Source organism: Triturus cristatus, chromosome 5_1, assembly GCF_964204655.1.
Source record: "Triturus cristatus chromosome 5_1, aTriCri1.1, whole genome shotgun sequence".
NCBI lineage: Eukaryota > Metazoa > Chordata > Amphibia > Caudata > Salamandridae > Triturus > Triturus cristatus.
Window position 1 is genome coordinate 338,508,699 of NC_140587.1, and position 15,003 is coordinate 338,523,701.

General features: G+C 46.3%; 1 protein-coding gene across 3 annotated transcripts in view; it reads left to right on the forward strand.

Moving 5' to 3' along the window:
* Window positions 1-15,003, forward strand: part of TRPS1 (transcriptional repressor GATA binding 1) — a 516,171-nt gene that overhangs the window by 199,864 nt on the left and 301,304 nt on the right. The gene's annotated exons all lie outside the window — the stretch shown is intronic.

A 15,003-nucleotide genomic window follows, 5' to 3' on the forward strand; every position in this document is an offset into this window, starting at 1 on the left:
GACCCTGTATGGGGAAGGCAGCAACGCCTGTCTTGCATATCAGCCCAGGTTTATTCTGTGTCCGCTGCGGATATAAGAGAAGGCTTTGAGAAGGAAGGCGTGCCAACGTGTTAGAGAGAAGAGCAAATTTGCGGCCATTGCAGCCATAGTGATATTGCGATTGGGCCTCCGCAGTATCCTTTATTCCAGCTCTCTGACATAATGTGCTTAAAGTGCAGCAGCTATACTGTGCCTCATCCTAATGAGATCTTATTCCCTCCGGGACCTCCACTTGTTGCTGGCCCATCGCCACATCGCCTTCATGGTTGTATGAAGAGTCCACTGAGCAGTCCATGGCAGTCTCCGGCCTTCCCCAGATGTAAAGTCCAGCCTGCACTCCCGGTTGCACATTGCGTTCCTCCCCTGAGAGAGGTCTTTGTGGGCTGTAGATTGCAGACTGCTTTCTTGCGTTCCATATACCAACTTGTGGAACTATCTACTTATCAGGAACCCTGAGGGTGGAAACATCATTACAGAATGTGAGAATACCTCTGAAAACCTGGAGTTTCTGCTCTCCTTCTATTTCTCTTCTTCATGTGCTTAGTCCTCATTGGGTGTTTGCATGTGTGCTATAGAGAAATATAAATAGAGATACATTTAGGTGAACGAACGATTTCCAGTTCAATATTATCTTTAACAAGCATTAGCACAGCCAATAGTTCTGGCCTTGGTAAGCTGGTGCAATGGTTATTTTTTTTTTATGCAAGCATTAGCCACAAAAATAGGTAGCAAGGAAAAAGTAACATGCTGCTGTCTAACTGTGGGAGGTATATGCTTGGGGTAAAACATGTTAATTAAAAAAAATACCCAGCATTTATAATGGTAATACAATAGTATCGATGCTGCCCAGCTGGCAGGTGTACTCTGAACAGGAATTGAATCTTTTTTTTTTTTTTTTTGCTTTATTGTTTATTGGAGGAAAATATGATTCTGATTGGTGCATAAAAGGTGCTATTTACTTTGAATTCGTGTTCTAGAGCAAAGTTCCTAGAACAAAGAACCAATCCTGCTTTTGGAAGGGGGAACTACTAATTCTACTTTAACACAGGTTGAAACTTACAATGATATTTATAATGATATATTTTAAAATAAAGTTACTTTAACTAGAGTCTCTGTACGCCCACATTAACTATGGACGCCTTGATGCTCACAAACAGGTGTTTCTACTTGCTGTTCTGTGCAGCATTGAGCCACAAAGGGCTTGAGGGTTCCTACTAGAAAGTGAGCATTGCACACGCGGAATTTGGCTGCAGTGGTTAAGGCCTCCTTCTGCAGGAAGATGTGTTCCCTACCAACTGTGTCACATTTGCCTAAGGTGGTGAATGATCTATGTTGTGGGCAGAGTATGAAACACTTCCAGGTATCAATGTTGTGCGTGTTCTGGGCCCTTGCCCAGCCATGCTGATTTTGCCTGCTGAGTGCTGTCTGCGCCATTCCTGGAAGAAATCAGAGCTGCTTCCTAGTAGAAGTGCACATCCACCTACAGGGTAGAGTCCCCACCCGCGCTCTCTGTGTTTGTTGGGCTGTAGGGTGTGCATGCAAGGAATTCAAATACCAGGTGCTTTATGGAACCTTGCCGGAGTGTGTTCCTTGCGATCCCCCCACATCTTACTTACAGAAAGTATTGGGTCCCAGTGCAAGGAATTCTGTACACATGCCGCATGTACCTCCAGCTGCATTGGGGATTGACTGGGGGCCCTCCCCTTGCACCCCAGAGCCTCACCATCGCTCCAGCAGTTCAGGCTGTACTGCAACATGTTCGACCAATAGGACAACAGGCATGATCTCCCAGCGCGTCGTGGCCCTCACGGGTGTTGCAGCCGATGATGGGTTGATTGATTGACTTTACGTACTTTCCATCCACATTTTTCTCCACTTCCATAGTATGGTTTTGACTCCAACCCCTCCCATTGGAAACTAAAAGAGAACTAAACTCTAGAGTTCATGTAAGTCAGAATACACATTAGAAGTAGAGAATCAAAAAAGGTGGTGTGTTGGCAGTGCCAAACACGCATAGAATTAGCTTTCATATTGTCCTGGGGGGGTTGAACCTATAGTATTTTTCTTTTTGGGTCTCCAAAATTGCTTTTTCCCCCCTTTCAGCCTTATATAGCGCAAATGGTATTTGAGGCTTAACATGAGCACCATTTATTTTAGATCGGCACAGGGAGATTAGGTTACTTGCCCAGAGTCACGGGGTGTTGAGCCGACACCAGGACTCAAACCTGGCTCCCCAGCTGTAAAATCGAGAGCCTTATGCCATGTCCTCTCTCGTTATCGCTGGGGGATCGCCAACATAAATCCGCTAACACAATTGATTCGGGTTAAAATCTTGCAATCTTGTTGCCAGAGAAGGCCTTATAGAAGGCATACTCCTCTCTGAAAGATGGCGGTCCGGCCATGGAGGCCGGAAATGGAAACATGAGGGTCGTGTGTGGTCCCGAGACTGACTTATGCACGTGTTTCTGTGCACATCTGCTGGACATATTTGCGCGGCCTTGTTTTCGCTCAGCCTCTCGCCAACAAACTGTGAACATCCATGTGATGTTTTTGCGTGCCCCTCAAGGATGGCGGCCTACCATCCACGGCAGCGACCGGGAAGCCCGAGGGTCTTGAACTTTTATTTTTCTCTGTCTATCACAAAACCTACAACCCTGGAAGCAAGGTAACACGAAAATGTGAGTCTAAAAATGAATATTTTCTCCCGCCTCTCACCAGGCCAGCGCCGGACGCACTAAAACGGTGACATTGGTTGTGCAAGGGAGCCGTTGGCAAATGTCAAATTCCGTATTCGCGTGACACAGGCCGCTTGGTTTGTTCAGTTGTTTGGTTACTCGAGATATTGACATACTTTGGTGTGCTTAGAAGCGGTTGCCCCGGACCTCTCACGCTGAGTCCTCCGAAGCAGCGGGGGAGGGGGGGGGGGAGGGGGTCTGTGCCTGCTGTGCCTACATGTACCGGGCACGCAGTCGCCCGAAAGACGTTTGATTTTCTGTTGCGTCATAACAAATTATTTTGTACCAGTCTTGAGAGGGTGTCAGATGACAAATACGACTTAAAAAGTCAGCCGTCTGGCTCAGAAATGTGCGTTACATACCTAACAAGTCCCTCGTGTCATCAGTGACGCCTTCAGACAGAACCAACGAACAACACTGTGCATGCTGGGATAATGAAACCAATTTTTACAGTATTAAAGGCAAAACGAAACAGTGGTCTGTTGTGTGAAAAGCCAGATTGATTCACGTGCGACATGTGGCCACTGGGTAGATACAATCAAGGGTTAAAACCATGCAACCACATGGGAATACAGGACTCATTTACAAGCAGCATTACAGGATTGGAGCACACAGGCTGGGAGATGCGGTCCCAAACATGATGTGAACTGGCTAAATATGTATTACATTCTAGAGGGAGGGCCACCGAATAAAGAAAAGTCCGTGAATTTTCCCTCGTGGACATGAATATTACATGCTTTCCACAAAAGCCACCCTGTGGTGCCCAATTTCCAGATTTTATTAAAATAAGCTTTTTTCCAGGCTCAAATGGATAAAAGCTAGTCAATTTGCTGAAAACGGGTTTTCATACCACATTTGACACTTCAGCTGTTGACTGCTGTAATTAGCCATTTAAAGGAGTGACAATATTTTGATATTGAGTAAACAACTTTTGATGGGACGGGGATGGAGTTTTTTGTCTGCAGCAGGAGAAAAACGTAAGCTACTAAAAGTAATTCAAACAAGATGAGAAGAGCTTTGCTTCAGTAGTCACATAGAGTCATGTTCACAAGACAAATGGTGTTCTCAAACTAGCAGCGTCCTCAAGAGGGCACTTGACCTCAAGAAGAACCCTCAACGAGTTGCATCTCTGTAGTCCTTCATAATAAGCATAAGAAATTGAAACAGATAATACTTTCTATAGGACCAATGGGAAACAATGCTTCCAAGGCTCAGTGGCCTTAATTCAAGGTCAACTCAAACCCAAAGACAAATAATAGAAAATAACTGAGATGCACCAAAAAAAGGACGTAGACCATTTATTAGAAAACATATGTACATGCAAGTTTGCTTTCTGTTGAGTGCAATAGGAGCACTGTACTGACCGCAGACATCTACATCAGCAGAGCTCAGTAGCTAAAAAGAGAAAACCTAAAAAATAAACTCAATCATTCATTTCTTACATTTACCAGTGTCTCTGACAAGACTTGCAAAGTCTGCCTCACCTCCCTTCTTTTTCTCCCAAGCCAGGCCCTAGTCACACTGGACCTTTCGCAAGCGACTACCACTTCAATAAGGTGAGGAAATGCAGGAGACTCAACACTACCCCCTAGTGGTGTTGAAAAATCCCTACCGAAAACCTGGAAAGTCATTTTGTTATAAGTGTATAGGTGACGTCCCAGCAGATACATTTTCTTTTGCCATTAGTGCTGAAAAGTTCTGCATGATTCCTGTCTTCCTAGCTTTTGTACCAGGAATTTGCTTTAAATGAGGGACAAGCTTGGGTATTTAACACCACTTCATAGAACAGTTCTGGTTAAATGTATAAATAAGCGTCTCTAAGCTTGGCATTTGTAGATCATCAAAACTTTAATGTTTTCAGTGTCTTTACTATTAGTAGTGGCATTATGTAGGAAAAGTCTCGGTGGTTCCCTTTCCGTTCGTCTGTGATTGATCCTGGCCCTTGTGCTGGTCATATCTTCAGGCCCGCTACGCCTTCCCTTGAAGCCAATATTTTGGTCTTGGTCCCTTAGTTCACTGCTTTCAGAGCCTACAGTCATGCTGCCCCTGGAACTTGCACACCCCTTCCCAAACCTGGTTCCTTAATTCAGATCCCTCCATTGAGTACTGCCAGTGCTACAACTCACCCCAGAATGCTTCTGACTTGGTGCTGTGCCTCGCTCGAGAGTCCATGCTTCTGCCCTCATTCCTACTGAGCAATTTGGAGCGGCAACTCCACTCCACATGGTCCTCCCTCAGCTCTGCCAAGGTCTGACCTGTCCGTTCTCCTCCACACCAGTGCAAGGGTTAGGTTTGCACCTGGGAGTCCTCCTGTGTCATGGAGTTGTGTTTGTCAGCAAGGGGTTTGGTGAGCAGCAGCCTCAGCCTCATATGGATGCATAATTGGGGAACTTAGAGATTCCACGTGAGGGCTTGGAGTTTGTGTTTCAAAGCTCATATAAAGGAACTTCGACCATGCCACGAGCCAATAGCTCTAATGGGTTCCCGGGGGGATGTGGTTTCAGATAAAGGACCCGATAAACCACATGACCGGGTTTTACTGCAGCTATTACGTTCTTGCTTTGTTAGAAAGAAGTTGTTGTGTGGTGGAAGTCACACTTGAGGTTCTATGGACATATGCGTCCTGGGATTGGTTGCCGTGGCCATCCTTGAGGCCCTTCACATTTGGACGAGTCCATGCCCACATGAACACTGTCCGCACAGACTGCTGAAGTCACGAGAACTTCCAGCTCGAACTGAGGGTGTCTAGCAGGAGTTTCTGAGATTATAAACAGTTCATAGTATTATTATAGAGATTGGAAAAGAAAAGGGCCTCACCAAACATGTCTGACAAAGAAACTAAAAGCACCAAAGTGACGAATATTATTTCTTTTGGGATGTTTTGAAGGAGGTAAAAAGGACCAAAACCCTGACTGCATCTCTTTGCATCACCAACAGTCAATACTAACATTGTACATGTCTGTTCTATTGTGTGCAGATAATGTGTGGAAGTTATTTTGCAAACTTTGTAAACAATTTTCTAATTTCTATTTCCCTTGCCGGCATTGTTTGTTAATCACGTGATATGAAAGTTGAGTCATGGTGTGGATCTGTTTACTGCTATGAAGCAAGTATGATTTTTGTACATCGGGAGTAGCATCTAGTTGTTGCCCTCTGAGATGGTTACAAGTGTTGCCCCACGCCTGAAGCTCTAGAGGGCTGCGATCAGGACGCTGGCCCATCTGCCCAAGGGGGCTGGAGCATCCCAGGGTAAACTCACAGTCGACAGGTTCATGGATCGCTTGCCTGCTCAGCTTTTTGGCTGTTTTGGAAACCCTCTCAATTATCGACCCTTCTTCTGTCATCAGCAACTAGACATTCACATATGCCCCATAACGTGGCCAGGGGCTTGGTGACACAATCTATGTGTCGCTCGACCCCAGGATGTGTACCTGGGGTTTCTGAAGGCTACTTGAGCAAGACATCATCCTCATCCTTGAGCCCAGCGCAAAGCGCTTCAACGCCTCGTCGGGGGTACTAAGTGCTATATGAATGCAATTGCACCGTTCTCCCACTTTATTTATTTATTTATATTGAAGGTTTTGTATAGCGCGAACAAGACCCTTGCGGGTATCAGAGCGCTTTACAAGGTAATTGTAGGTGATGGATATAAACAAAGAAATCATATAAGGTGTACTAATACATAAGTGGAAACTATTTTGATGCAGTTACAGGATGGCAGATATATACGCGACTGTGTAACAAAACAAATTTGAGTGAGAGTTAGTTGATAAAACATATACATACGAATAATATAATTTACAGGCTCGCAAATATATAAGTGTCTCTGTGAAGAGTTCAAGTGAATTTGGCCATGAGAATCGCTTTCACTTCTTTTTTGAAAAAAGCCGCGGATGGGTTTTGTCTCGTTTCTTCGGGCAAGGCATTCCAAATCCTGGGAGCCATTCCTGAAAAGGTACGGTTGTAAGTTTTCTTCTTAGTAAATCTTTGAGGTTTCAGTAGAAGATTGGAGGAGCTCCTAGTGGTTCTGTTACCACCCGATAGTTCCAATCTCTCCGCTAGGTATCTTGGGGTATTGTGATGCAATGCTTTGTGTGTCATACAGGCGATTTGTTTCCCATTACTAGCAGGGCCTTGAGTAGCGCGGGGCTGACTGAGTGTGCCAGACAGACACACGCCCTTTAATAACACCAGGCAGTCTGGGCAGGAGCAGAACAGATTGTGCGTCCTATGGCTCTGGAGCTATTCGACTAACAGAAACGCACGGCTTCTTTTTGCTGTAATAAGTGATCCAGATTTAAATTTTAGCCTGGGGTACTCTTTTTCTTTTCGGATCAGAACCTATCGCAAGAGCCCGATTTACTTAACTTTCAAATGCCTAACTCATTTTTTCTTCTTTTTTGATATGTCATTTGATTTGGTATGTGCACGCTGGAAGGAATCGCAGATGTTTACGTTAGCCCAGAGCAGAATCAACAGAAAGAAGCCGCGCTCGGGTAGCTCCAGATGTCGCGAGCTGCTTGTTGTGTTCCTCCTGCACAGACTTCCCCTCGCCCGCGCTCCCAGCTCTGGTAATTCAGTCAGATAATACATACCTTGTTCAGCAGATTGATACCATGACTGATAGCGCGCGCTGTTTCCTGTTCCACAAACGCATACTTAAAGCAGCAATGAATTTGAAGAGAACCAGATGCCCCCGGCAAGCCCAACAATTCCGAAGCCGTAAAAATGTGAAAACCAATCAGGCTGCACAAGTGTTCCCTGATTTGCTAGTTTAAAGGCTTTTGCGCGGGGGGCTCTGCACCTGACCGAAAGCGGCTCACAATGGGCTTCTGTGTGCTAGGGAGCGTTGTAAAATTACATACATTGAACAGTTTGTAAGAGTTTCTTGACTGTCCCGTGTGCCAACTAGTCTGACGGGATGTGGGGGTCTCTCGAAGAGCGTAATCTGCTACGGAGGATTCAGAAACGGGGGGCGTTTGGGGAAACTTTGCAAATAAAAGCCAGGGAATTCGACACGCAATTTGCACAATCTAGTGATAGTAATAATGCTTTCAAATATAGTGCCACACGTCGGACTTGTGTGCCACTTCTGAACGCTGTAAATAAGAGGTGATACTTTCGGGTCGTGTTCGCGCGATATAACACTGCAAAAAAATAAAATTAACGGAGCCGGTGTTGTTGGGAATCAAACTTGTGACCTGCCAGTGGCCACATGTTTTAGCTCAATCGTTCTACTTATTCAGATAGTCTACCGATACATGCCCTGCCCTTTAAATTGTTGCACTTTCTTTTGATTTATAATTGCGAGTTCTGTTTTTAAGTGCTGTATTTTATTGGAAAAGTTTTTCCTTTAATGCAATGATTTTAATTAATTACACTTATTAAAATGTCCATGCATTACTATGCTGCTAGCATACCTTTGTACGACATTGAAATCTTCTGTAACAAAGTTTTTAGCCATGTCAAGTTCTTCAATAGCACCTATCAACTGTCCTGAAATGGGCTGCACGTTTATTCTCGATACCATCACAAAGTAATAATTATCCCCCCCCCCCCCCCCCCATACACACACCCTGGCTCTGAGGTCGCGGCCCCTGCTGGTCCTTCATAAACCGCTGCCTAGAATGCGTCGTAGCCTTCCTTGATTGCAGAGCTCACGTCCCGTACCGCGTTATTCGCGGATAATACGCGCGCTCTTGTAATTCTGGATGATGGGTGGCCTGCTTGGAACGAAGCCGGCTGCATACCGAAGGTCTGGCGGGGACATACACGCAGTCTGCCGGACACAAACCCGCTGCTCCGGTCCGTGTGTATAAAACCTGGACGCTAGGAAAGGGTGACTTCTGTATCGCAGCAGCGCGGGTGCCGGAGTGGTCCGGCCACTTAGATAAATGCTCCCATCGGTGACAGGCGCGTGTTTGAAGCCACCCCTCCCCCGCAGACTTTGAAGTCTCGCGCAGGTGTTCGAACTGTCATCTGGCTCTTTGACAGCCTTAACATCGCTCAACTTCAAGTCCATTGCTTGACTAGTCTCTCCCGACCCCCAAGCCGTTGTGTGATCCTCCGCTTTTTTCATAAACGGAAAAGCACGAAATGAATTGTTTACCTTTCTCAGTTTTTTTTGGACACTTGTATATAGCGCGAACCCGACCCAAAGCTATTGGGGCGCTTTACACAAGCACCAGGTACAATACTACACAAGAACACATTTTGGTAGATAAAAAGTAGGGTGAGCGAGTGTGGGACGTATGAGGTTTCGGTGAACCAACCCCCCTTAATCCTTGACCACACACACAGGCCCCCGGGCTCCATCCATGTAACGCGCTGTGTGATTGTGTACACACACATATGATTACATTGGATACAAGCCACCTCAATGCAGAGTGTGGAATAATGTGCCGAAGGGAACCACAGGGCGCTCTTTATTTAGATATGCAAATGCTGCAAACACGCTGCATCTTCAACAAGGATGCTCATGCGGATGGCTGTACATATTCCACGGCACGTGTGGCTGTGGTAAGTCTCCTGCCCATACTTGGTTACCTCGTACTTCTTTGAAACGGTCATTACCCTGCACGCGCGCACGTCTTTCCATACACCTATCTGAGACGCCGAAAGCAGGCCAGTTCCGCTGCCGCATTATCTCGGGCTGTGCTCTGTTTGCTTTGCTCCAGTTCCTAAAAGCTTGGCCAGGATGTCGTGTTCTCTCAGCGAGAAGCATGTGTCCTGCCCTGTGGTGTCAAGGCTGAGAGTGTCTGCGCGGAGGCTGCAGTCAGACTCCCGCCTTCCATGATGTGCAAAGCACAGGAGGCCACTTATGCTCTCATTGTTGTGGTGGCACTCTGCCATTATGGGGACAATGGCCTTTCTCCCGCCTCCAACCACACGCTGAAATGTGGGCGCTATTACTGTGCGTGACTCAGAGGGGCACAGGCCGCACAGCCGCAGTGCGTCATCTGGTGGTTTCTCGAAGCAAATCACGTGTTGTTCAGGACATTCTACGCTGTGGGATGTGAATTGCACAAGGCATTGTGTGCTTGATTGCATCCGGATTAAAGCAGGGCTATCAGTTGGTGCTCAGACCAAAGGCACAGGCCCGGTTGTGCACAGGTACCAGCGCTTGGTGTCTGTTCAGGACTTGCAGAGATGTCCACCACTTTACTACCTTGGACGTAGGTTGCCGGGTGAGATTTCCACCACTTTACTACCTTATAAATCTAGCCTGGACGTAGGTTGCCGGGTGAAAATCTCCTTCCACCAAATGTACACTTTGCATGTTTTATCCACGTGGAACCCCCTTCCAGAAACATAGGCATGTTTGAAGCGGATTTAGATCTGTTTTGTGCAGTCAAGCCCTGATTACAATCATTTTGCATGGTACCAGTGTAGCAGAAACTCCATACCTGCAATCACTGGTACCATACTGTAACACCACACCAGTACTGAGCAATTACGGGCTAAGCCACAGGGGAAAGGGGAATAACTTTGCAGAACTGGATTTACTGGGCAGAGTAACGAACTTCATGGGGATTTAACTCCTTTATTTCGTGCAAGGAGTAGCTGGTAAATGTGTGCAGATGGACTTGTGCGAGGCAGGGAATCGAGGGGGAAGTGGGGAGGAAGGATGTTGGTTGGGAAGGACCCAGCAAATCATCCATGGCCCATCCACATGGGCGAAGGGGCTACACCCCTCACCTTTTTCCAGTGAATAAGAATGTCTGTCAGGCTGAGCAAAGGCCAGCCGGACCGACACTCTACTTGTTCAGGTCAGGCAGCCAGGAGCCAGACGTGTGCTAAATGCACAGGCTCCTGGCTGCCTGAGCTGAACTTTGCCAGGCTGAGGATTTCACAGCCTAGTGGTGTGACCTCCTCAGTCTGGCAAAAGAACTTCAAGGCCCATCCGCTCATGACGAGGGGGAGCGTCATCAATTGCCTCGGACCAGGGTGCTTCATTTTTAAGCCCTGATGTGCCCATGACTTCTTGTTAAAGAGTGGGGTGGGGTCAGCAAGTCTCACTTAACCCATCCCACTCTGTGAAGAGTGACGGGCTGCTGCCTTCCCTCATTGGCTGCTCTAGGGTCCAACCCTCCTGGGATCTCCAAGGCTTTCCTTTCTCAGACGTGCAGGACAGTACGTTTTATGCTTTTGATAGTTTGGTGCATGTATGCGTGTATTTATAAATGAGTGAATTTGTTGTGAGTGAGTGTTGTAAATGGGTGTGTGTGTTAGTATGTGTATATGTGTGTATGTGTGTGTGTGTGTGTGTGGCCCGCCTGCCTCCCCTTCCTGCAAAAATTACCAGCCACGACTGGCATGGCACGGGAAGTATTGCATGCTGTTGGAGGATGTCAGGTGCCGGCCATGGGCCAAGGCTGAACGGCATTTGCAGCACAGCATAAAGTGAATCTACAGCTGTAATTTACCGCTGGTAACATAGGATCAGGCATTTGAAAACCCAAGAAATCCCTGTGCAAGTACCCCATGCCAGTCATCATTGGGTGGAGTGTTAGCCCACCCAGGGCCCCCTCTCCCTGACTTGTAATTGGGCTTTACTCAGGCATTTTTCAGCACTAAATCAAGTGCTCAAGCTGGGTGTGAAAAAAAACATTGATAACACTTACAAATATAGTCCATGTTAAAACGTTGCGGGTGTTTGCTTTCTTCCCAGCAGCAGGGCCGGCTTTAAGCATGGGCAGTGTGGCCAGCTGGCCAGGGCCCTGCACTCTGCCCATCAACATGAGGCCTACACCAGTACGCCATGGCCAGGAACCAGTACACCAGCCCTCCTGTTCATCTAATTGAGAGCAAGGTGTCTCATTGTAATTGGGGACTTGTATAGCAATATTTGCTTTTTGAGACTGAAATAACTATTTTTGACGTTTGCCAGTATTTTTCTTTTCAGTTGATGAGGTCCTGGCTGCATAGCCAGCAGTATAGTTTAGCAAAGACCATAAGGAAACAAAAGAAGCATTGACAAAGCCAAAAGGCTACTGGCAAACACTAGGCCTATTGACTTTGCTAATGCTTGTTTGATCGAGCACCGGTCTTTCAGCAAGCCGATCCCGAATCTAAGTGTCTCAAGCTAAAAAAAAGGATATATTTACTATCCTAAACCCCCACATTGGAATATCTGTATAATGGGCCACATTATCGAGTGGCGTTTTGAAAATATGCTGGTTTATTTTCTAATTACGTATGGGTTACTGACCTAAAAAGTGTAAAAGGCAAGGTCCTCCCTGCTTGGATTCAAACACGGAATTTTCAATTTAAAGGCAGATGTGTGCAGTAGTTATGCAAATGACACTACAGTCATCACATTTCACCGTTTGGTGTGCCCTTCTTTTTGGGTGTGATGGGTGGGCTGCGAGCGCCAGGCCACATTTCCATTTACTTATGTCGTTTTGAATTCATGTCATCAACCACCGGTTTCCAGATTTTAATTGCTGTTGCTTCATGGCTAAATTTACAGAAAGAATGAGTCACTAGGCGTTCATTCCACAATCGCCAAGGCTTTTTTAGCCAGATGCCAGAAAGCAGAAGTCTGCTTACTGGCAAAGCGATCCTCTTGCTGCAGCGGTGGATCCTCGGCCAGCGACCTCGCCATGGGATGGGATCGTGGGGCCCTGTCCGTGCGAAAGGATCTTGCTGAGGTTTAGTAGGGATTCTTGTGGGAAACCTCTGAAAGAGAACCCATTTCCATCCAGGAATGGCTTTCCAAGGCTTCTGGTTGTAGTTAATATATGAAAGCAGTCACAATATGACCTAGGCATTTGTTTCCCTGTCACCCTCCTGGTATGGTGTTTGGGAAATGACGTGGCAAGCTGACAAGACCCCACTAGGCAGCCAATAGAACCCTACTCTCTCTTGCTTCCCATTCCTAAAATGCAATTTTTTTCAGCGCTCTACAGTAGCCGGGCTGAGACATGTGGCACTTTCCAAATAAATGCCATTCAAAGTGTGTAGTAGTGTGTTTAGTTGGTCGGGCTGCAGTGATTCCTAGATTTGGTTGGCAGAATGGTTTGGAGGGGTATGGGGCTCTGTAGAGGTCTCTCTAGGTGAAAGGCGTAGGATCATCCTTACAACGCTTGCTGATACATTTTTTTTGTTTAAATTTGTTTTTATTGTTATTTCTTAGAACTTTAAAACAAAATAGAGTAGAATAGCCCGTATACATATTAAATATCACCCGTCACAGACGATCAGTACATATTGCAATACATTTTATGGCAATGTACAATTATATGATTATTGTTAGGTTTTAAATCCAATACAGGATAAGGTGACGCTCTGTCCAGAGAATATATAAAGAAAGTACGAAAAAAGAAGGGAGGGGAAGACAAAGGATAAAACAGAAAGTAAATCCCAACCGGTATTCATGTATACAATTGTGCTGGGTAACAATACGCTTCATTCGTCCTAACAACACAAGTTGAAACTGTGGATCATGTCAGCCAAAGGAACTGCCAGCCTAGCAACAAGTGATAGAGCAGTTATAAACACTCCTGTCTGCGCGATTTATGTGTAAGGTTGAGCGGCAGGGATTATCAGTGGCCAGGCGCAATGTGTTTGCGTCCTAGTGGGCCTAAGTGGGCGCCCTTTGTGGTGCGATGTGTACGTCATCACTTACTGCCGTGCACCACGTCTGAATCTTGCTCTGCCCTGCGAAAAGCCAACAATATTGCGTCCCATGCTGGTGGAGGTGGTTGCCTACGCAGCCCAATCGCGTCCTCGCGGTGGATTGCCACGCTCTCCGCCTGTGCCCAGCACATAAGGGAGTGATACCAGGCACTAGCCACTGGGTGTCGGGCGACTTCCAGTGGCGCGTGAGTAATTGCTTAGCCACTATGAGGCCTTAGTTGATATATCTGGACGTCACCTTATGTTTCTTAGCTCTATGATAAAGTCCTAGGGTGCCCCATGTCCAGTCTAGTGTTCGCTCTGTGCATAGTGTTAGTCTCCTAGTAACTTCGGCCCAATACGGCTGTATGACAGTGCAGGACCACAACATATGTAGAAGGTCAGCCCCTAGTTCGTTACATCTTACAATGCTTGCTGATGGTGTCATAAATAGTTCATGATACACAGGCAACTTAACAACTGACTATGCCTTTGGGGATGCACGAAGGCCATGTAGCCTTTCAGCGATACCTTGTACAGTTAGGATTTTGAATGTGTGTCCGGTTTGAGCCAAATCCATTGAGAATGCCATACTGTACGGTGGTGGCCTCCATGGTTTCAGTGCTTGTCAGAATGTTGTGTTAGGGTTTGGTATTAACAGTGTGATCTGATTCCATGACCTACGCGGCGGCAAACGCACATTTCGGTTTAACATGCTGCAGGGGCTGATGGAAATATGGAGTACCATTGATGCTCCTCAAATGCAACACTTTCACTTTGAAGACCACCCTGAAACAGCTCGCAGATGAGTGTCACACGGCTTTGTGATAATAAAGACCTAGTCCCTAGCAGTGGCCAGTCTACTGAGTGATGTGTTGAAGTACTTCATGGCTGTGTGCAAACACAAGTGCATACCAATTGAATCCTGTCATTTCAGTTATTCACACTTGAAGCTCTTGACATGTTATCTTAAGGAGGCTAAGTGCAGGCACAACAAGGGTGGGAAATGACACAGAGCAGAAGTTTACTGGTGCTGACAGGACCCAACATGTATGCTGCAAATCCCAGAGCTGGAAGCAGTGTTTAGGTTACTGGACGTTATCCTGTGCACAGGTGCTATCATAGCAGTGAAGAGCCGCAAAGCAACCTTCACTTGACTGAATATTACCAGTACTCTGAGCTTAAGTCACAAAACTTTCTGAGCCCTTTTGTCTTATTCCCAAATTTCCAGGAGTGGATCCTCCGTGAAGATTCACACAGAGTGTAATGACAATTTGAAGGGATACTCTCAGGAAGTAATGACAATGAATCACTTGTTGCTGGTGTGCGGAGGACCTACATACGCTGCCCAGACTTTCTCACATTCAGTCTTTCTTTCTAATATATTTTCAACGCTCACCAATCACACCTGGCTGGTTAAGACAGTGATTTATGCGGACATTGCTGTGCTCATGGCTAAAATGGCCAGGGGTCTCCAAATTCATGTTTACTCATTTGTGAGTTTCATGGAAGAATTGGATCTTAGCACTAAAATTGGTAAGTCCTATGTGATGGTAGTCGACCCAAGCAGTCAAAGTCTAAAAGTTTGAAGATAGACACACATTTGCTC